This window comes from Falco biarmicus, chromosome 6, assembly GCF_023638135.1.
Source record: "Falco biarmicus isolate bFalBia1 chromosome 6, bFalBia1.pri, whole genome shotgun sequence".
Taxonomy (NCBI): Eukaryota; Metazoa; Chordata; class Aves; order Falconiformes; family Falconidae; genus Falco; species Falco biarmicus.
This window is the reverse complement of record NC_079293.1, coordinates 14863881-14888660: the sequence shown is the minus strand read 5'-3', so window position 1 is coordinate 14888660 and position 24780 is coordinate 14863881. Positions and strand designations below refer to the sequence as shown.

Genomic DNA, 24780 nt, shown 5'->3' with positions numbered 1-24780 from the left:
ACCATAAACCTTAATTTACCTGATATTAGAGCAGTCTCACACTCCTCCTTGATTTCATTGTAATGAATAAAGGTACCATACCACCAGGGTCATTTCTGATGTAAAAGAGAATATGTGATTACCCCACTCCTTCATTTCTATTTTCTGCTTAGGTAATGTGTTAAAGATTTAAGTACCAAAGATGCCACGTGGAACATGACAAACACTATAAAGTGAGCTTTCTTCCATATAAAGCTACAATGTATTAATTTTTTTTAATTGTTTATCCTCTGATTTTTTTTGGTCTCATGGCACATTTTACTTCTGTAAAAGCAAAAATAATTGCTATGCATGTCTAACAAAATACACTGCTTAAAAGGTTTTACTGCACATTTCCTCAAGCTTTCTACTACATATTTTTCTGTAGGTATACATTTTTTTTAATGCTGCTTTGTGGTTTGCCCTTCTTCCTACTTCTGCATTTTAAAATATGTGTGGTGGTGTCATAGCGTAAACAAAGCTGTAGTGTTAAAGGAAGATAAGAGTAATGAGGTTGGTTTTGAAGTCTTGTACATTTATGTATGCTTTGTTCTCTTTTAAAAAGATTGTTATTGCTTTGATAATATTCTAGAAGGTTGCCTGAAAAAAAAAAAAAAAAGGATTTAGAAGTTTTTTCTGAACGTTGTTCAGCTGCATCACTGCTTTGTTGAAGGGAGGACTGAGGAAAAATACATGTTTTAGAAGAACATGTACAGTTAAAGTTTGGTCAAAATGTGCACAATAGGGTATTTTTCAAGAACCTCTGAGTTAGGAAGTTATATGTTGTATAGAAATTATAATATAAAATTATGATGAACACAGTTTATAGGAAGAAAAGGATTAGATCTCTCGCATATAAAAATATGTACATTAAAACCAGCTTCCAATTTATCCCGTGAATGATAAGTTTCCATTACTAACCAAATGACCAGCCCACATATTCTTCCTGATAGTCCTCATCAAGAAGGTCAGATGTCTTTTGTGGTGTGATACTGATCTCCTCTTTCTCTAACATAAATCTTTGGAGTTTGCATCCCTTAGTCAAGGAAAGTAATTTCTCCCTGGTGCTATATGTCTCAGTAATTTTCTGGACAATGTGCTTCTGTATTGTATACATTAGAATCAAATGTGCTAGAGAATAAGCTGGTTTTTTATTTACGTTAAGCTAAAGTGAAGCAGCAAAGGATGGAAGTAAGACTTGCTCTTCTCAGCCTGAACATTCAAAGTGAAATTTCCATGTTATCCTTAATCTGACATCCATTTCTGAGGGCGGTTTTAAGGTCATTTGCATGTTAATTTACTTATTGTGGGTGTTGCTAAGGATTTACATTTCTACGCTACTGGCTACAGCAGCAAATAGCTACAGGCTATTTGGAACTACACTGCAAATAGTTGATGGGGCCATTGTTTGAAAAATCTAGCCATTTGAGCAAAAGCCAAAGAAACAAACAGAAATAATCTCATAAAAATAACAGAAGCACATAACAGCACACTCATTACCATAGTATACATTTAGAATCTAGCAGCACAGGAATCAGTAGTCTCACAGGCCTCCTCTTCTGTGTGTCCACATGAGACCTTAATAGGTCCTAATAGCTCCAGTCTGACATAATAGCTCCAAAGTCATTATTAATCTCCTTTTTATTTTGTTTTGTTTTGGTTTTTTTATGTTATCATCTTCACCGTTAATACTACACAGGTCACACAGGGAAGGTTGCTAGTAACTGCTGGGTACCAGCACACAGTAGAAGTTATAGCCTGAAATTAGCACTTCACATAAGGCATAGCAGCATTAGAGGTTCCAGAATAGGACTATAACCATGCAGCAAACAACCTGGGAAGCTGTTCCTTTGCCCAACAAATAGTGCTGACTTAAGCTGACTTTCTGTTGTTTGCGAAAGTAACTCAAAGTATCAGGATGCCACTACTTAAAACTCACAGCCTTGAACAACTCTTTCATGTTAAGCTATGTTACCAAAAGTTAGTGGAATTAGTTGCAAATTTTAAAATGCTGCGATGGAGAGATGGGACGCAGCTTGATGCAAGCAAATTGTATAGCAACACGGGTATATATACTTTCAGAAATCACGCGTTTTAAACAGATTGGTTCTTTTGAGCTAAGCATTGCATACTAGGCAATCCCTGATTGGTGGTTAACTACCAGCAATCAACAGCAAGGTGTTACCTTTCCTTGGTGCCATCCTTGGCACCATCCGTCCCCCACTCCCCTATGCCCTGTCAACATGACTCATCATGTTAATTGTTGTCTAGACAAGCTGGAGCACATTCCCCTCAGCCAACTGATTGCCATGCATGGTCCTAGTTTCCAGCCTGCTCCTGCATTAAAACATTATTCTCATAAGAGGATTTTTTCCTCCTCTTTTTATAGACTTGCACAATGGGTGTAGAACTGAGAGAAAGCAAAAAGCTTAGGAGCAAAACTTATTTTCTGCTTATAAATTTCCAAAGGTCTTCTGCGTATCAAGAAATGTTCTTTGGAAACCCCCATTCTCTTTGGAGTTTAGTGTGCCATTTTCTAATCATAGAAACACATAGAGGCACAGTCCCAGTAGATGGATTTTAGTGGAAAAAAATACGTGCTAGAAAAATCAATAAACACATTTTCTTCTTAGTTCACTTTCCTTTGGAATTAAGTTTTACTGAGCAACTAGGTTTTTGTCTCTTTTAAGGAGGAGTTCATTTAGTATTAATAGATAATTCTTCATAAAAAATGTTTTCTGTGAACATGAGTCAATTATTAGTGAAAGCTGGATTCTAGCAGTATATTTTAAATATGCATAATGGATTTAATTGCACATGATTTTCCTATTTTTATTTTATTTTCGCACAATATGCTGTTGTAGGATTTTAAAATTATTGTTAGATATTTCATTCAGCCTTAGATTTTTTTCTTTCTTTCCTCTTTATGGAAGAATTGTTCTTAAATCTTGAGAATGTTAATATTTGTACAGGAATTAAGCTATTTTGTGGTGTCTAACAAAGTGCAAAACAACTGTAAAATGAAGCACCAAGTAAAAGATAGAAACATGCATTAGCAGCATGTCTATGTGTGACAGGATGTAAAGAATGCTGCCATGTTGATACATACAGTGTGACAGTATCTGACAGCTGTGGTATGGTTAGGCTGAAACTTATGGATGTCCAAAGGGACAAACTGTCAGTCACTGCAAACAGGTGTCAAAGGAAGAGAGAGCACTGGACAAGCCATGAAGACAAGATGGTTCCTCTGTGGCATGTGTACATCAAAGCAAACACAAGCATGGTTTCCATGGAGTGGTGTGAGGATATAAGAAATATTACCATGGGATAAAACTATTCATGTGTTTAGGACTGATGAATGTTACAGTTGCATACCAGTTGGATAGCAAAATTTGTGGAAAGCCAAAAAAAAAAAAAAAAGGATAAAAAATTTAGTGGGTACTGACTGGCATGTACTATAAAGTGTGCTGTAGACTGTGTGGCTCTCCATCTGCCATTAGATTAATCCTACACACTGTGGCTTCCATGTTTTTTTGCTGTGTGTTTTTTTTTTTTTTTTTTTGTTTGGTTTTTGGTTTTGTTTTGTTTTTGCAAATGACCTTTCCAATTTTTATATTTTATTAACTTCTACACTGCAGAACTTGGGCAACATATTTTTATTAAAAACATTGAACATGTGTTCATGCTTTGTTAGTTATAACAGTTGCTGCATAATTTCAGTGACACTCACCATCAGTAAACACCCGTGACTTTTCAAAGAAGTATCCTTTCATCTTTGATCATTCTAAGGTGGTTTATGGTACGTACCAGAATGTTACCTCTGCAGTGCAGATTCTCAAGCTGTACTAGTACCTAAGTATGGCTGGATACATAACATTGCAAACTTGTTATGTTACAGTTCACTCTATATGTAATTCAAAGCAGGTGAAATACCCTGAGCTATTGCAACAGTCATCATTACATAAGCTCTTCATTAGTTTAACCATCAAAACCAAATCCTAGCCCCTGATTTCACCCTGATTGTTGGTGTTCAAAACCTTAGAAAGTAACACTAAAGTTTTTAAAAATGTGGACATCCTACAATGGTTATCTCTGCAGATAATCATGTCCTACAGAAAGTCTCTGCCACCTTCCACATGATACTGAGGAGATTCAAACAAAACCATTAAATGCCATGGACACTTACCTGCAGAAATTAGATTAAACTTTGTATTTACATTTCCCACTGTCAAAGTCCAACACTCTGACAAGACTCTTTTAGATATTTCACACAGGGGTGTTTTGATGTTTTAATATAAAATTTATTTGAAGATATTTGGTGTTGCCTGGCATTTTCATTTAGCAAAGTAATACAGCTGAAATTACAACACAAGCACAATATGGCAATTGCAATATATGGTTGGGTCACAGTACCAACATGATTCCTGTATTATTATTATTATTATTGTTGTTGTTGTTGTTATTATTATTACTACTACAACATAAGCTTATTGTCATGATTCTGAGAGACCCCAGTCACTGGGAAGGAGCACATGGGCTGAAGCCAGCTCAAGCCTGCTGTTGTCTTCAAGTTTCATTCCATTGGTTGTTTGGGTTTTGTACTCTGTGTTGGGCTGAGCCACATATTAACTTCACCCATGCTGGTCTGGCTCACCAGGAGGACTTTCAAACATTTTTTAATTAACTCGGGGAAGGCCATTTACACAGCCAGCTGATCTACTCAACCAATACGGCCCTTCATCTAAAACAGAGATCACCCTCTGGTCAGTTTTAACCACATTATCAATAAGGCTTTTCTGTATTACCCAGATAAATTAGATTATAAGTTTATTAAAACTCTAACTGGACTAACAATAATTTTCTAGCTTTGTATATATGGGGTTTTGCCTTTTTGGCCAGAACAAGATTTTGGGTGTAACAGATTCCTGTAGACTGTTATCCTTTGAGATATAGGTCATTATTGTGTTAACAGGTAGGACATTACGTTTAGTGTAATAGCAATCATAGAAGTTGGCATCCCACAAACTGAATAATTTCATACTAAAAATTAAATGAAGCAAAGCATTCTGAATATTAAATTTTCACAGTCTTTCCAACTAAGTTGTATGCCTGAGGAAGTAAATCATGTACTTTCTTCTAAATGTAATCTTATCTTAAACATGTCCAGAGGAGTAGTTCTGAAAGTAATTTCTTTGTCATCTTGTGAAGTGGTGCATTATTAACCATTGATCAGATAAAGTATATGTCAGTCTTGATTATTTTGCATCAAGACAAGGATCTGAGCTCCATGTTTAGTAAGTTATCTCTGCATATTCATAGTTTATCTTTCCTTAATACATGCATCAATGACAGAAATGAGTTAGAAAATGACAGAAAGTAGAAAAATAATGATTAAGGCTGTTTGACCTCAAAGGATACTCTAAGGGTGTATCTTCTAAATCAGAAACTTATGCATCTGTAGGCAATTATAAAATAGATTACCTTACATGCTAAGAGTGGGCAAGTATGTTTATATGATAGGGATAAGCACCCAGCTTTAACCAAGGAGCAATATTAATATCTCTAAATTGGGTTAGGTGAAAGTAAAAGAAATTCCCCACACAACATGCATTTGTTTTTTTCTATTTGTAAAGAGGCTTACATAAGGTAAGCACTGATATTGATACAAATAATTTGAAAGTGTGGTGTTTATCAGCATAGTATAGCATTGTGCACAGCTTCCTCCGTCACAGCTCTCCTGAGGTCAAAGAAGCTAATACATTTATACTAGCTCCTATTATATGATTTATCAGTCATGTTTTTCTTGATTGGAAGGAGTATGTTCCTGAATTAGTTTAAGAAAAAAGTAGATGAAAAGAAATGCACTCAAGTTTTCTGCAATCAAAAGCGGACGCTAATTTATCTCTGCTTCCCTCATTTTGGAACAAATTTTGTAGAAAAGTGTAGAGATTCAGGTAGAACCTTCATACTCCATGTAACTATTCCATAGCAATCAGTGAAGGCTTTACTAGCCTCTGAAGCAATACAGTGTCAGGATTTTCTGATGGGTATCATGCATGACAGCTTTGACAAGTAGTGCCTGCTATCCTGGGCTTGATGATCCACCTATACACTGACAAACTTCAGCTTGTGGAAACTCAAATTAATGTAGGCAAGGAAGATAACAAAAAGCAACTTCTAATGAGTTTTAACATAAACGTACAGGAATGTTTTGGATCCTAAAATAGCACCAAGAACTTTTCAGATACTTTTGAGAGTTGAGTCAATAAAGACTATAACATTTTTACTGTGACAGTAATATGAGTAATGAAACACAAAATCTAAAGCAATTTTACTGTGTGAATCTGATCCAAGTCAACGAAGTTAACAGAAGGATTTTACTGCTGGTTTCAATATGTTTTGGAAAACATTTGGTACATATTTCAAAGGGTCAAATTATGATGTTATTTAAGAATTGGTTCCATAAGTCCACAGAAATATTGACACTGTTTTCATTTAACTCAAATATAATTTGCCCAGTCCTGTGCAGAGGTAATTTTTTTTATTATTATTATTTTTTTTTTATTTAGAAGCAGGTTAAGACTAACTACTGAGAGTAGAAGAGTCATGTTCTAAGCAATGCACAAAAAGCACAGTAGCCAACAGAACTGTACAATAAGAATAAAATGAGTTATTTTTATCTTTTTATTATTTTGGAAAAGTCAAATGCTGTAATTGCATGTAGTCTTAAACAAAGGACATTGCTTTCTATGGCTTAAATCATGGAAAAACAGGTGGTGTAAAAGAAAGAGTTAAAGTAGTTGATATTCAGAAACAAGAACTGTGTCAGTGCTAATGAGTTGCTATGACATTTACTTAGTGCAGAAATAAGACAAAGAAGTATTTGCTTTTCTCAGTAGCCCAGCTATCAAGTAGGACATGAAGTGAGAACAGCTGTGATGCTGATAGTGAGATGCAGTCCCGATTTTTTCTTTCTTCACACTGAATAGTTGGCTCTGGCTCAACAAAATTACTTGCCTACAAGTCACTGTGAACAAGGGTAAGACAATCATGCCTCACGCTGTACTGAATGTTATGCTGTTACTGACTGCTCCAATAAAATGGTCATCCTTCTCACACTATCACAAGTTCAATTCCACATCCACAATAACACAGAATTTCACAGGCAGTGACCTCAGCAAAAGACCTAATTTTACAGATTTAGAGGTTTTGGAGAATTTTCCTGTACTATGCCGCATTCTAGTAGTTGAGTGTTTCACTGGGAATGTCTCAGACTCTGAATTCACCTATTTGGTTTTCACCCAGTGGTACAGGGTTGGCAGAAATAGGAGTATCCAGGGAAATTCCCTGAGATTTGACAAGAGCTGATATGAAAAAAGGAAGAATCAAGAAAACATTAAATGTTAGGAGACATGGGAGATATGTTTATGAATCAGAAGAATGAGAAAGTACCATAAGGAGAGAGAAGGGCTTATGTGCATTGGGACCCAAACCATTTCTCAGTGGTAGTTACAGATACAGTCCTGCAGATACTTGCTCTATCAGCTTGTGCTGTCATGAGGATGTTCAGTTTCATTAGCAAAATTGTGTATTACAGTGTGGAGGATAAAGAGGCAAAATTGTGTATTACAGTGTGGAGGATAAAGAGGCAAATCTAGCACTGTGGCATTTGATATTGCACCTTCCCTTGGGAGATAGTTCTGGAGGGCCAAGGAAGGTTGGAGATTATTGAAGAAAATAGTCTTAAAGGTGTAGGAGCTGGCCATTCCCATATGCCAAAAGGTAAGCCAGCAGGGGAGAAGACCAGCCTGGCTGAACAGAGAGCTTTGGCTGGAACTCAGAGAAAAAAAGGGAGTTTACCACCTTTGGAAGAAGGGGCAGGCAACTCAGGAGGACTATACAGATGTCACGAGGTTGTGCAGGGAAAAGATTAAAGAGGTGAAAGCCCAGCTGGAACTCAGACTGGCCACTGCCATAAAAGATAAATAAAATACTTTTTAAAACTGCATTAGAAACAAAAGGAGGACCAAGGAGAATCTTCATCCATTATTGGATGTGGCTGGGAACATTACCACAAAGGACACAGAAAAGGCTCAGGTACTTAATGCTTCCCTTGCCTCAGTCTTTAAATAGTCAGATCAGCTTGGGTACTCAGCCCCATGAGCTGGAAGAGAGGTACAGGAGCAGAATGAAGGCCCCACAGGCCAGGAGGACTACGGTGCTCCACTTTGACATGTACACTTCTGTGGGGCTGGATGGGATCCACCCAAGGGTACTGAGGGAGCTGGCAGAAGAGCTTGCCAAGCTGGTCTCCACCATTTATCAACAGTCCTGGCTAACTGGAGATGTCCCAGAAGACTCTGGAGGTTAGTTAATGTGATGCTCATCTACAAGAAGGGCAGGAAAGAGGATTTGGGAAAGTACAGACCTGTCAGCCTGACCTCAGTGCCGGGAAAGGTTATGGAGCAGATCATCTTGAGTGCCACATGGCATGTGCAAGACAACCAGGGAATCAGGTCCAGTCAACATAGGTTTATGAAAGGCAGGTCCTGCTTGACTAACCTGATCTCCTTCTACAACATGACCCACCTGGTGGATGAGGGAAAGGCTGTGGTGGTTGTCTACCTGGACTTTAGGAAAGTGTTTGATGCTGTCTCCACCAGCATCCTTCTGGAGAAACTGGCTGCTTATGGCTTGGATGTGTATACTCCATGCCGGGTAAAAATCTGGCTGGGTGGCTGAACCCAAAGAGTGGTAGTAAATGAAGTTACTTCCAGCTGGCAACCAGTCATGAGTGGTGTTCCCCAGGGCTCAGTACTGGGGCCAGTTCTGTTCAATATCTTTATCAACAATTTGGACGAGGGTACTGAGCGCACTCTCAGTAAGTTTGCAGATGACATCAAACTGGGCAGGAGTGTTGATCTGCTTGAGAGTAGGAAGGCTCTGCAGAGCGATCTGGACAGGCTGGATTAATGAGTCATTTGTATGAGATTCAATAAGAAGTGGTGCCAGGTCCTGCACCTGGGTCACAACCATGCCATGGAATGCTACAGGCTTGGAGAAAAGTGTTGGGAAAGGTGCCTGCTGGAAAAGTACCTGGAGATGCTGGCTGACGGCTGGCTGAACATGAGCCAGCAGTGTGCCCAGGTGGCCAAGAAGGCCAACAGCATCTTGGATTATATCAAGATCAAGTGTGGCCAGCAGGACAAAGGAAATAATTGTGCCCCTGTACTCAGCACTGGTGAGGCTGCACCTCGAATCCTGTGTTCAGTTTTGGGCCCCTCACTACAAGAAAGGCATTGAAGTGCTGGAGCATGTCAAGAGAAGGGCAACAATGCTGGTGAAATGTCTGGAGTAGAAGTCTTACAAGGACTGGCTGACGGAACTGGGGTTGTTTAATCTGGAGGAGGCTCAGGAGGGACCTTATTGCTCTCTACAACTACCTGAAAGGAGGTTGTAGGTAGGTGGGGATAGGTCCCCTCTCCTAGATAACAAGCGACAGGACAAGAGGAAACAGCCTCAAGTTATGCCTTGAGGGGAGGTTTATGCTTGATATTAGAAAAAAAAATCTTCACTGAGAGGGTGGTCAATCATTGGAGCAGGCTGCCCAGGGAGGTGGTGGAATCACCATCTCTGGAGGTATTTAAAAACCATGTAGATGTGGTATTTAGAGACATAGTTTAGTGGTGGACTTGGCAGTCCTGGGTTAATGGTTGGACTTGATGATCTCAGAGGTCTTTTCCAACCTAAATGATTCTGTGGTTCCCGCTCAGTACTTTTAATAAAGAAATATGCAGTGAGGAAATAATACTATTGATGTGAAAAGAAACAGTTTCGCTTAACATTCCTGAAGCTAGGCAAGGTAGTAGTAGGTTTTTTCCCATTCCATGGACCTAGAATGCAGAATTAGAAAATGGAGTTAAAAGTGGTAGTAATAGTACAAAAGTTCTCCTTAAACAGCTTCTGACCTCATTATGTTTGTAGACATCTGGAGAAAATGTATGATGTATATATTTAATCAAGAAACCAACTAACCAACCAAACAAAAATATATAAAAAATCATATAAAAATCTGCGAAAAATAATCTTGTGGTACACATAGAAGCTCAAGTAAATAAGTAATTAAATTTTCAGGATATTCAGCAAAAATAAAATGTATATGAATAAAAAATATCTTGACATAGTGGTATATTTGTAAGAGATTACATTTATTGATGTCATAAGGAAATATTTAATGGGAATAAGAATGGATTTTTGAAGTTTTTGCAGGAAATCGTCAGAGTCCAATACTCTGACCAAGTTTTTTAGATATTCTACTTGTGCAAGGTCTAGTATTTGGTATCAGTTTTACTTATCTGGAAATAGTTGATGTTACATGGTGTTTCTGATTTAGCAAAGTGTTACAAAATACATATCATATTTGCATAACTCAATACAAATTTAAGTTAAACTTAGCAAAATAAAGCATTTTCAATACACAGTTGAATCACAATACCAATGTGATCACCATTGTTGGGGCCTGTAACATTCTCACTGTCAGGATGCTGGGTGTCCCTAATTGGTGGGAAGTAAAACATGGGTTGAAGCCAGCTCAGACTTGCTGCTGTGTTTTAAATTCTTTGGACAGTTTTCTAGTTTTATACCCTATGTTGAGCTGAGCCACATATTGACTACCCCCATGCTGGTGTGGCTAACTCAGGGAGACATTCAAGCTCTTCTGGCAAACTGGGGAGAAACATTTATACCACCAGCTGATCCCTCAGCTGTTGATAGCTTTTCATCTAAAACAAAGACCACCCTCTGGTCCTCTTTGTGATGAGATAAAGTCAGCTTCTTTGCAACAGCTGTGGTCAGCCACATCCTGCATAACTCTGACTTTCACGGGCACGTTGCTGCTGCCCATGTCCTCTGAGCCTTCTTCCATTTTAGGGGTTTATTGATCAGTCACAGACATATAACGCCAAAAGCCTCATGAAGAGAATGAACGCACTGTGTCACATAGTAATGTATCTAGTCAATGGGACCTAGAATCTGACAAATAGTTAACCCAAATATAATATTCAGCATGAAAATAATAAAGAATAGATTGCAAAATAATTATTTCAGATTTTTTTAATCTAAATTGTGAATATTATTAAACTTTAACATATTATTAGGATATTAAGAAGGCTAGAATTTTCAGCTGGAAGTGGCTGAACCTTCTTCAAGTGAGTAGAGTACAAATATCTTAAAGGGACAGGAGATTTTCTTTTCCAAAGTTTCACATTAAAGGTAGGTGATGGTTATATAGCACTTGTCATAGCCTAGTTACCCTACTAATTAGAAATTGTTTTTTTTTTTTATTTTCACTGGATGGTATCAAGTAAACATCCCAGGAGATCTTTTTAAATATGAGGCTATAGCTTCAGATATAGTGAGTGAGATGCTTACCTGTCGCTATGCAATATTCATAGAGAGCACTGAAAGACCCTATAGTTAGCATGGTTCTCATGTCAGCTGGTTAAGATATTCTTTTGGGACTGGAAAGGTCTAGGTTGCTCCATGAGCTACTTATGCATGTTATCCAATGTCTATCTTATGTAAAATGTATAGTCTTTGGAACACAGAACAGAATCTGGGTCTCTTTTCTCAAGTGAGATTTTGAACCAGTAGGCTACTGAGTCATTGTTATGTTTGCTCTCTTTCTGATCCTATAAATTTTTAATTCTTTTCTACACAGTGAAACAGCTTAAAAAAGAAGAGGGAAGAGTATTCTTAACCTCAGTACAGCCTACAGCCCAGGTATTGAGTTGAGAGGCTTGGGCTGTGAGGTTGAACCTTCTCCTTACTGATTTTTGTATCGGTCAGTATGTGTAAGTGAGAACATATCTTAGGTAAGTATATGTGACTTTTTCTTTTTTTTCTTCCAGGTGTGCTCCAGAAAGGGAACAGCTGATACATTTTGTGAGTGGTCTGTTCCTGTAGTTGTATGTACATTCACAGAATATCTAACTATGGAAACTTAATTGGAGAAATCACTGATATTTCTATTCTTATTATACTTAGCTGTTACATGTTTCATGAGTTCTTAAACTTTATCAAGATCAGGATATGTGCATATGCATAAAAACAGAATGTGAAATTACAGAGGAATGTCACTGTCAAAAATTGAGGTGTATATTGAGTTTCACATTATGACTGGGTAGCATTTTACATGACCAACAGGCTGAATTATAGCTACAGCTTACTTGAGCCCCTTATGCCTTCTACATCTTTGGTGAAAATGTTAAATTCCTGAGCGATTAGCTTAGAATTTCTCCTCTGCTTTTTTAAGAGAAAAAACTGGCATAGTTATTTTTTTCAGCCAATAGTGTTTTACTTTTTTGAATAGCCATATGGCTAATCAATAAGAGGTACTTACTAAACTGAGTGGCTAAAATCTTTTGTAACTCTGCTTTCAGAACTAAGTGCAAAACACAATATTTTATTCATAGAATGTTACCAAATTTCTTCTAATTTATATGGACATATATATATATATATCTCTGTGCAGGAGCAGGCTGGAAACTAGGACCATGCATGACAATCAGTTGGCTGAGGGGAATGTGCTCCAGCTTGTCTAGACAACAATTAACATGGTGAGTCATGTTGACAGGGCATAGGGGAGTGCGGGACAGATGGTGCCAAGGATGGCACCAAGGAAAGGTAACACCTTGCTGTTGATTGCTGGTAGTTAACCACCAATCAGGGATTGCCTAGTATGCAATGCTTAGCTCAAAAGAACCAATCTGTTTAAAACCCGCGACTTCTGAAAGTATATATAAACTCGTGTTTCTGTACAATAGGTGGACATTTGTTTGCATCAAACAGTGTCCCGTCTCTCCATTGCAGCATATCTGTCCATATAAATGAGGTGTATGACCATATACACTGTCACACAGAAATGTACAATTAAAAAGATAAAGAAGTTCCTTTAAACTAATCAGCGTATTTTACATTCATACCCACAAATAAAAGGTTGAAAACAAATACTCAGGTTCTAAAGTCATTAAGTTCCATAGAATTACCTAGGCACATTGATCTCCTACTGTTATAATTACAATTATATTCTCCATAATCTGAAATCTAATGAGGTTAGAACTAAATTTAATAGTTTTCTTTCCTCAGGAAATATTCCTGTATTTGTCTTATGACAATATTTTTATTTTGGCTTCTTAACAGGAGTTAAATTTAATTGCATGGCCAAAAAATAAAATAAAGACAGAACCCACTGAAGAGAAAGGAAAAGTGTGTCTGCTTTAGGACTCCTTCACTGCTTACTGCACAGTTTATGTGATGACACTTCTTGTTGTCATTCATTAGATCACAGAGTAGAAGAAATTGAATATCTCAGACAGAAGGCTCTCAGTCCTGCGTTACTGATTACAACAGTGCAGTAGACCCAGTAGAATATTTGGTGAGTGGAACAGCTTTTACATAACACTGGTGTCTTACAAAACGTGACATTCACAATAATTTGGAAAAAATAAGGCCATTTTTTACAGGCTATTTTTTACAGGTCAGTCTGAAATCCAAGAATTGATCAGTGGACTATTTATACACTACTTATAAAAGTATGTATTAATTCAGGTTGGAAGGGACCTCAGGATGTCACCAAACCAACCTCCTGCTCAAAGCAAGGTCCAGTACAGCTTCAGGTCAGGTTGCTCAGAGCTTTGTCCAGATGGTTTTGGAAACCTCCAAGGATGGAGGTGGCATAACCTCTCTGGGAGTCCTGCTCTGCTGCTAGAAAAAAATGTTCTTTAATTATAGCCAGTCTGATACTGGATCAAACTGTAAAATTGCTAACCATTTCAGCAACAGCCAAACAAATGAATGCAGAAAAGGTAATCTTACCTGTAAGTAAGACTACAGGACAGGATCATAGAACAATTCAAGTTGGGAGAAACCTCAGAGGTCTCTAGATCACTCTCCTACTCAAAACGGAGTCAATTATGGGATCAGACAAGGTTGCCCAGGGCTTTGCTTAGCTGGGTCATTTTCTGAATTGGTAGGCATCAGCTTTTAGAAAATATTACAAAATCCTAAAGTAAAACCACAATGCTCTCTGAACTACCCCTTGTGTATTTTATCCCGAGAATTTATCCCTATGATACTGCACCCTTTACATTAAGAAGCTCATGTCATGATTAAGTTGAAAAGCCAAACTTGTTATTCAGTTAACCATCATCTTTCATCTGCTCATGTGAATATGTGCTTGCAGGTGCTGTCCTTAATATCCCTAATGTCAATTATTTATTAGTTTTAATTTATTCTTCTATTCTTCTATTTGTTAAATGGAAGTGCCAAGTATTAGATATGAAAGTAATGGTGGTATTGTGGAGAATGACCTTATAGAGGTGTACAGATTTGCAGAAGCAATAAAGCAAGTTCTTGGCACTTCTTGACACTTGTTACTTCATGCATGTGATTACTGAAGAGATCAGACCACAGCAGTTGAGGTGATCTTTTGATGAAGAATTTGAAAATTTCCTTGGTGACTATTTTAACATATCTTGGGTATGGGTATATCTCTTAATTTATCTTTTCTTCCACAGAAAGGAACAAGCAACATCTCTGTAACACACTCTGTCCTTGGGATTTTGAAGACTGAAAGTTCTAAGGTCTTTTCAAATATTTATGTCCCGTATGGAAGCACAGAATGCTGCTACCATGCCAACCAGCCTGCTAACATCTATTTTCAACAGACAGAATGCATATCTCCCCTGCTGATTTTGCCCAAAGCCTTTTTCATTCTTTTGACTTTCTACCTGTGTAAGTTGATAATTAGAAAACAAGGTAGCAATTATCAACTTTTTTAAAGAATAAAAGTCTTATTAAAATAAAATATTGTCTTTTTTCTCTTCTGTCTTAATATTTATAATTTCACATATTCTACTATTTTGTAATTATTCCTGTGAGATGCAGTGTACGAGCTGTTTACATGAGATGAATGGAAGCATGAAAAGTACATGCTCCATTAGACTCATAGTGTATTGCTTCTTAATTTACATCTTGCTTTGGGCAATGCAGGGGATTATTTCAGCAATTTCTGTATGGCTGCTTGAAATTCTGTAGATTTATCTCTCAAGGCTGCTTTTACTTCTGATTTGAAAAGTATTGGGTAGGCAGAAATTTCACCATGCATTTGTCAGATAAATTTCCTACTCATTTTGCTTATGGCAACATAGTGGCTTAAGGGAGGAGAGAAGCATAATGACCATGACCTACTGTAATGGGACAGGAAAATGTAGGGCTTGAAGACAATGAATATAATTACATTTTTTATGAATAATCATATAAAGATATTATTAAAGTATTTCTCTTAAGCAGCATACTCAAAATGAGAGTAAGAGTTAGTAAAATCAGCCTGAACAGATCTTCTTTATACTTCTCAGACTATTCCTTCTGCCTAATTTAAACACAGTAACATTGAAAATCATTAGTTAAATTAACATTAACCATATTAGGCAAATACTTTCTTGTACAAAGAATGTTTTCTCAGCATGACCCACCGATATGTGTGAAAAGCAATTCTGATGAAAAACAAGTTTGACAGAACATTGGGGTATTCTTAAGATCCACTTTCTCCATTTTAATCAGAATTTATAGTATACCTCTAGCATTCATATACATATATTTTTTGATGAGAGGAATTCTGCTAAGATGCTGAATACACCTTCCTCAGGCCATCAAAAGATGGGATTGGCATCGAAAACCCATCACTCCATGCCAAACATAACAATTTAGTAGCCTCTTCTGCTGGTTTTGGGTGGCGTAGTTAAATTTTAGTTTATGTGTGGCTGTGTTTTGCAGTTGTGATGAAAAGAGTGTTAATAATATACTGATGTTTTAGTTACTGCTAACCAGTGTTTAAATAGCATCAAGGTGTTTTGTGCTTCTCACACTGCCCCACCAGTGAGGAGGCTGGGGGTGCAGAAGAAGTTGGGAGGAAAGACAGCCAGGGCAGCTGACCCCAACTGACCAAAGGGATATTCCATACCATATGACATCATGTTTAGTGATAAAAGCTGTAGAGAAGAAGGAGGGACATTGGAGTTAAGCGTTTGTTTTCCCAAGTCACCATTACACATGATGAAGCCCTTCTATCCTGAAGGTGGCTAAATGTCTGCCTGAAAATATGAAGCAGTGAATTAACTCCTTATTTTGCTTTTCTTTGTTTTACCTATTAAATGGTCTTTATCTCAATGCATGAGTATTCTCACTTTTATCCTTCCAATTCTTTTCCCTTATCCAGCCAGGGGGGAATGAGTGAGCAGCTGTGGTGCTTATTAGCAGTTGGATGGTGTTAAATCACAACATTCCTCTGTGACTATGAAAATAGAAGGAATAGAGTAAATGCTGGAAAGCCATGATTACATTATTAAGACCAGTCTCTCAATCTGACCATAATTCAAGCAGAGTTCACATTCAGAATTATTTTGTCCTGGTTTCAACTGGGATAGGGTTAATTTCCTTCTTATTAGTAGCTGGTTTAGTGCTGTGTTTTGGATTTGGTGTGAGAATGGTGCTAACACACGGATGGTTTTGGTTGTTGCTGAGTAATATTTATATTAAGTCAAGAACTCTTCAGTGTCTCAGGCCCTACCAGCGAGAGGGCTGGAGGGTCACAAGAAATTGGAAGGGGACACAGCCAGGACAGCTGATCTGAATGAGCCAAAGGGATATTCCATGCTGAGTATATAAACTGGGGGAAGAAGAAAGAAGGGGGAGACATTTGGCATTATGGCATTTGCCTTCCCAAGTAACTGTTATGTGTGCTGGAGCCCTGCTTTCCTGGAGATGGCTGAACACCTGCCTGCCCGTGGGAAGTGGTGAATGAATTCCTTGTCTTGCTTTGCTTGTGTGTGTGGCTTTTGCTTTCCCTATTAATTTATTTTTATCCCAACCCACAAGTTTTCTACCTTTTACTCTTCCAGTTCTCTCCCCCATTCCACTGTGAGGAGAGTGAGTGAGCGGCTGTGTGTGGCTCAATCACTGGCTGGGGTTAAACCACAACAAGTTTACATAAACAAACAGAACAGTCACACATCTTCAACTTAAAGTTTGGAGTTCTAGTGCCGATGTATTTGACCTGACTTAAGATCTCCAAATAAAATGACTAAGTTAGGAGCTCAACTAAACCTGAATTAGTTTCTGGAAAAGCCTGTCATGGTTCATCAACCACAGAGTAAGACAGTGACAGATGTCCAAATTACACAGCTAATTCTACAGTATCAGAGGGGATGAAACCGCCCTTTTCTAAATCCCACAGTATTAATCAAGCTGAAATAGATGTAGCCAATAAAGACAGATCAAATATTTTTTAAAAGTACAAAATTTTATTTATTTATTTATTTATTTTTTTAAAGGAACAGGTTTGTCACCATTGATTCACAGTATTTCTAGATACACAGCTGAGAATGAACTGTTTCACATTTCAAAAACCCTGATATAATATTTATCTCTGTTGCCTTCATGTTTCCCAAGTGTCTACCCTGGTAAGAAGGAAAGGAAAATTGTTTATCATAGCACACAGAAAAAAACTTAGAAGACCAATACTGGGTTCAATTCAAGGAACTGTCTGTCCTGCAACTTTTAAAACTAATTTGGACAAGTCCTAGTATTTGTCCAAATACTATCAATACTATAAAATTTAGTATTGAATAATAATTTGAAGGTGGATTCACAGGTCATTTGAACAACATATTTTAGGTATTCTCTCACTCTGTCTACTGTGTCATCTCAGCTGCTACATGCATATGTATGTAGGAATGTGCCTATTTTCTCTCCACCTGAGGAAGCAATTGTTTCAGTGTATTACATTGCGCTGTAGGGCGAAGCTGGCTGATATGCAGCTCTTAAGCTACACGTAGCTCATAAAGAGTTTGGTGTACTCGTATATTAGCAAAAGCCCTGTGACCAGACCTGGGACCACAGCTGACCTCTTGGCTGTGCTTGACTGGGGTCAGAAGGCAAAGTATGAGAGACTGGCAAAGCCAGCATCCACAGAAGTTTCTGAATTGGGATGCCTGCCTGATCTACTTCTTAAAGAAAACAAGGGTTGGAAGAAACTCTCATATTTCTTTAAAAGCAAGTGTTTTGAGAGTTTGTCCATACTGTACGAAGCATGGGGAATGTATTTAGTGGCCTTCAGGGTTTTGGGATATGGTTTGGAGTCTTGAAAAGCTGGTCACCTTTGCTCTACATAAAATAGCTACTGATAGTTTTTTATAGCTCATATTAATCACACCATGAATATTACACAATTTATATAATTCACATTCTGATAGCAAATATTAACAGCTGAAAAGTAACAATCTTATATGACCTCAAGTTTCATCCTACTGTCAAATTATTGTTCTTAATTCAGAAATGAATGGTCTGGCATAGATATAAATGAAAGGAAAAATCACCAAAATTGTCATACTGCAAAAAAAGATAGATTTCAACAATTGAAAGTATTTAGCCTAAATAAAAGAAAAAAATAAAAAAGAAAAAATACTTGTATTATAAACCCTTGTCAAATGTGACTACTACCCCAAATTTAAATAAAAAAATATTTATTTTTCTAGGTAGAATGTGTAACATGTAATATATACATATCTGGACTCTCTACCATATAGTGATAGCCATGAACAAAGCTTGATCAGGATTCTAGAAAGGTTTAGTTTATGTAAATATGAAGATATTTTGTAGCTAGAGCTGTGAAAATATATAAAAGCAAATTTATTTTAAATAACTATTTGCCAATAACATGATTCTAATAATTCTGGAATATTTTGTGAATTTGTTTCAAATATGTTAACTAATTCCACCATAACTCACAACACTATCAGAGGGAACATAATGGGTGGTCTTCTTTTATGCAATAGATTACTGGCCAGAGTTTCTTATAGTTTAGAGAAGTTTTGAAAACTCTTCACAGCTTATTTAGTAGCAAACCAGTGTCAAACTGACTTAGGTACTCTATCCTTATTAATTTCAGTCATTCAGACTGTCTCACTCTTTCATATTTATCAGAATACCTATACAAATTAGAATTGTTGTAATGAAAACCTGAAAACAGTTTATAAAGGGCTCAGAAGTTACAACTACAGATAAGGACTGATTCAAATGCATATGCCAAATCTGAATAAAACTTTCTAACCTTACAGATGAATGCTTCAGCTACCATGCATTATGATGTAAATCTTGCCAGCCCTAGCTCTAAGCCAATATATACAAGAGAGTAAGTCAATTTTTAAAAGAAAAAAATAAAAAAAAAGGAACTAAATGCTATGATGCTTCAAAATCAATGTAGTCTGCTTCAGTGTGCCTTCATGTTACACTACCTTGAAATAACTGAGATAGCTTGGACATGACAGCATAAAAGCCACATAAGTTATGTATATTTATTTGCATGTGTAGATATAACTTGATATTGAAATTAATAATATTAATAATGAGGTCAAATTTTATGACAAAACAAAAGAAATACGAGGACATTAAGAATCATCTTGTGCTATACATTCAAACCTATACAGGATAATTGGAAAGATGCATATATACAAGTATACGTGTATTAATATCAAACATATATTACTTAAAACGTATTTTTTATTACATTGTTTTGGTATATCTTTGGCAATGGTATGCATTTGAACTGATATAGCTTGAAAGACTTACATTTAAATTTTCTAAAATTATTTGATTTCTTTGTATAAGAACATAAAAATGCAAGATGCCATTTTAAACAGCAGTGTTCTGCTTTTTCCTGTAACAGTTAAAAGTTTTAACTTACAATATGTTCAAGTCACTAAGAAAAAAACATTGTTACTGAAACTGAAAATTACTCTGTATCTTTCTAAGCAAATAAGGCTTCTTATTCCTTTTTCTTCCAGTAATACTCATCAGACAATTGTTATTGTGAGGAAGACAAACTCAGCTGTCAAGAATATGTAAGTAGGAGATAGGATTATTCTTTGAATTAACTCTTTTTTGAATACTCAACTAATTAAAGAGTATTTTGATTTAAACTTTAATATATCAGCTATTATTTTGCTTTCAACTTTAACTTCTGTCTGAAGGTAAAGAAATTTGATATTAGTCCTGTATTTTGGCGTAGAAGTTAGCTGTCTAATTTGCTAAGTGTTAGTTAAGTCTGTCGCATGAAAATAACACTCAAAACTGCTCCTTGATTGTAATTTAAGTCTGAAAGGGCTGTTTTGTGTTTGAATGTATTTCTAATGCTACTGTAATGCTTATATTAGAACACAGAAATTCTGCAAAAATAAAATCATGATTTAAGCAGCAGTGTTTGAAATTTTATAGTAAGATCAGCAAATAAGTTTATGAAATATAATATTGAAGTTATGCTTTCCGTGATTGACACACCTGCCTTTATCACAGCACTCTCCAGACTATCAAGCTGTGACAAGATCTTTAACCATCTCACACCAGCATACTCTTCATACAGTCCCTCTTCTGCCTTCTCCTCATCTCATCCAAGGCACACTCTCTCTTCTCTTGCTTTTTCCTCTCTCTGCTTCTTCCTTGGCTGCTCTCTCTTCATTGGCTCTCAAACACCAAGCAGAACCAGCCACAGCTGCACCTTATCTACATCGGCCAACCCACCGCCCCTGAAGCCAGCCCACAGCTGTATATTATCAATGCTAATTAACCCAGCTTCATTCCTCTACATAACCTGATCTCATGCCTGTGCTAACTGAAGTTGTACCAACAGCACATGTGGTTTATTTAATTTCCAAAAAAGGATGACAAGCATCCTTGTAATTTTCAGAACTTCATTGTGGGTATATAGCAGGACACTGAACATCAAAAATGTGTCTTCTGGAAGAAGCCCTCCTGGAGGAGAACCACACAACAGAAGCAGAAAGAAAAAGACTCTTGTGCCTTCAGCAACAGTAAAAGTCATAGAACCACAGGAATATAGAATGTTTTGGGTTGGAATGGACCTTTACAAACCCTCCGGCCCAACCCTTATGCTATTGACAGGGGGCATCTTTCACTAGATCAAGTTGCTCAAAGCCCATTTCAAGCTGACCTTGAACACTTCCAGGGATGGGGCACCCCCAGCTTCTTTGGGAAGCCTATTCCAGTGCCTCACCGCCCTCACTGTAAAAATATGTCTTCCTTATGGCCAATCTAAATATACCCTCTTGCAGTTTTAAACTGTTGTCCCTTGTCCTGTCAAGCCCCCTTTAAGTACTGGGAGGCTGTAATATGGTCTCCCCAGAGTCTTCCTCTTATCCAGGTTGAACAACCTCAACTTTTTCAGCCTGTTTTCATAGGAGAGGTGTTCCAGCCCTCTGATAACTTTCATGGCCCTACTCTGGACCCACTCTAACAGATCCATGTCTTTCTTGTACTGAAGACCCCAGAACTCAATGTGGTGCTCCAGGTAGGGTCTTACAAGGGCAGAGTAGAGGGGGAAAATCACCTCTTTTGACCTGCTCACCACATTTCTTTTAATGTGACCCAGGATACGATTGGTTTCCTGGGCTGCGAGCACACATTGCTGGCTCATGTCTCATTTTTCATCTGCCAGTATCCCCAAGTTGTTCTCCACAGGTATATAATTTGAGGAATTTGCAGCCCAACTGTAGTTTCCAGTGTTCAAAGAGTAACGCAAATTTTCTGATCAAAGTTTATGTGCACTCCTAACTTCTTTACTGACAGTAAGTTTGTGCAGTAGCATCAGTAAAAAAGTATTTCTTTGCATTTATAGCTGGCTAGAAGATTCCAGCACATGATAAGCCGCCCTTGGTTATTCACGTTTTCCTCAATCTCTTGGCTAGGTTACAGAATCTGATATACCTTGGCAAGAAGCCTGGACAGTTCAGGAAACTCTAAGTAAATACAGAACTACAGACTATCAAAAACATATCAAAGCTGGTCTGTGCTTTCTCTACTAGTTATGGTAAATTTCTGTTCATGACACATTGTGGCTTTTATCCAAGATATCTAAAAGACCCCCAGAAGTTCCAAGTTAATGATTGACAGCTTGGTTCTTCTAACGCAATGGACATCTTTACAAGAAGCACATAACCAACATCTTTTAAAAGGCAGATTTTTCCTTAGGAACTATTCCTAGTTAACGGAATAAATTCTGAAGACAGGAGGCTATCACTGACTATTAGTTGAACACCACAGATACCATGTTTTGAGATGTTTTATGGACTACAGATTGTATTCTCCCCAGGGAAATGCTTAATTATTTGTAGCAGTAGGAAGATTTTCTATAAATCTATTGAAATTCCCTTATCTGTTATTTCAGCCCATTAATTCTTCTCACACCACTGTCTCCATTTTATAGATATGTCTTCATATTAGAAGTCTCCTGGGATAACTCTTATTTATCTTCTCTAGTCTTTTCCCTCTCACCCCCTTCCCTTCCTTACTTTTCTTGCAGATCATATACTCCTGATCATTCTTGTCCTTTGCTTGTTTCTTTCCAATTTATTCACACCCTTCTTAAGCTGTAATGTCCAAAGACAAACACTGTAACCCTCTTTCTGTGGCCCCTATTATAATTTCTCTCCCAAACAGTTTAGCTGCCCTTGTACAGGAATCCAGATTTGATAAGTCTCAGTTCTTTAATCTTGATTCAGACTGCTGAAACAGATCTGTGAGATCGTCTGCACAGAGATAAGTAAGGTCAAAATTAGACAGATAGGACTGCTGAGCTGTGATCGTTATTAGGCCAAGGATTCAAGAGAGAAAACATCGACATGAAAAGATAAAATCTTTAAAAAAATAATGCAGGAAGGGTAGCTGGAGGCTGGCTGGGTTCTAGCCAAGGTCAGTCAGGAACTGCCAGGGCTGTCACTGTTGATGGAGTTGAAGGAAGGTGACAGTTCTGCTCTCCTGATGATGGCTCCTGGGAGCTGTGACTACTGACCCTTCCCTCCTCACCAACACCTGCCTGGCTGGGGAAGGCTCTCCAGGTGCTGTACTAGAGTGTGGGCACACCAGTTCTTAACCTCATAGTTTGCTAAATAATATGTGTTTTTAACATGCATTGGCCAAACTAATTGATCAATTAATTAAATTAAATTAAAAAAAAATAATTTCAAAACTGATAAAAATGGTTACCTGTATTCTGCCTGCAGTCTCTTTGTGCCCAGCTAATGCCTGAACAAACTGATCTAAAATGGCTGTAACAATGGTGTCCACAAACCGAGGTCTTACAAGTCTTGACTGGAGATGGCTAAATGTAAAACACTGCATCTTTCACACATCTGCCTCTGTCTTTGTCTACATAACACTAAATATTTTAAAAGAAAGATAAACCAAACTGTAAAAAAACATTCCCAACGTAATGCACCCACTTTATTTTAGAAAAATGGACCCTAGATAAAGGTAAAATGTCAGCATGATACATGTTAATCATCAACGAACAATTTGTAGAGGAAAAAAAAAAATAAAAGCTTGGTATAAACATTAAAATAGAATAAACCAAAACAGAATTATTTCAAAGGAAGAGATAGATTTTGCTTTATGAGAAAGTGAACACTAAGAATGTACACAAACCATGCTTCATGGGTTTTGAAATGAATAGCTAACTCTAGATCTTTATCTTCAATTGCTGTTAACACCGGCTGCTTTTTAAGTCTCAGAATTAAGTTCTAGCCATCTTTTATTTTTCTTCCAACCATGATGTGTCAGGGAAGCTCCTAATCACTAGGGAAGCACCACCTTCCTGTAAGGGCAGTTTCTTTTACTCATGTTAGCGGTGGTGGAAGATTTTTGATAAAGGGGATTTATCACAGCTGCTAGTAGCTTTTGTAACCTCACTGCCTTCAGAGCAATAGATATTATGAGAAGAGTATCCTTGGTGGGCTTAATTGTATTTTAGTTACTTGTTACAAAATAAAAAAGAATACTTGCAAAGATACTTGTAAAGTCAGGGAAGAAATACTGTCTCAAATGTTTGTTGTTACACACATTAATTATATCATTTTTACTATATAGGAATTTCAGGTGTCTATAGGTGTTAATTGCATTTGAGACAAAAATAACACATTTCAGAGAGGTTATTTTTTTTCTAGGAATGTATATTTATTCATTTTATTTTAAAATAAATGGTTAACTTATGAAACTTCAGGCAATTTTTCCCAAAGACCAAAGGCAACATTCACAATAATTTGGGTTATTTTAGTCATTATGTCAACATTTAAGGATCTCTCACTAGTCTTCAGGGCATCAACATTCCCTCAATGCCTTGTTTCAGCTGTTACAATCACGCTGAGATGTATGTGTCTGCTTAACAAACACAGTAGATTTGTGTAAGTTTGTTTTGGGATGATCCATGAGCTGCTGCAGCATTACTTCAGACCCATTTTGAACCACTTTGTTGTTTAAGACTTCTCTGGAGAAAACAACAACTAGCAGAATACTGTTCTGATGCTTTAGTAGTAGGCAAGTTTGTCTTTACTTTTAAACAGCAATCTGCCAAAGGCATGGTTTTCCTTTTTATTTTTATGGTATCATAGTAAATAACCCGTATTCTAGATCATTGGTTTTATTATTCAAATTCAACAGCAACACTTTTCTCTGTAAAAATTAAACCCCTATCATTTATTTTCTCTCTTATCCTGTACATAGTGACATCTTACACAATTGTGATATTAGTCTTGCATGTTTTCATTCCCTTTTTAAATAACATTGTAAAAATAATCATGAAAGGATCTTTTTACTGTCAGTTTATAATAGGACAAAATTACCATCCTGAAAAACTAC

General features: G+C 37.1%; 1 long non-coding RNA gene across 1 annotated transcript in view; it reads right to left on the bottom strand.

Annotated features, from left to right (window-relative positions):
• LOC130150959 (uncharacterized) overlaps positions 1–20534 on the bottom strand; it is a 43488-nt gene extending 22954 nt beyond the window's left edge. Inside the window, exon 1 of the long non-coding RNA XR_008822442.1 lies at positions 20413–20534. This is a non-coding gene — a long non-coding RNA (uncharacterized LOC130150959). The remainder of the gene's footprint in view (positions 1–20412) is intronic.
• Positions 20535–24780: the final 4246 nt, after the last annotated feature.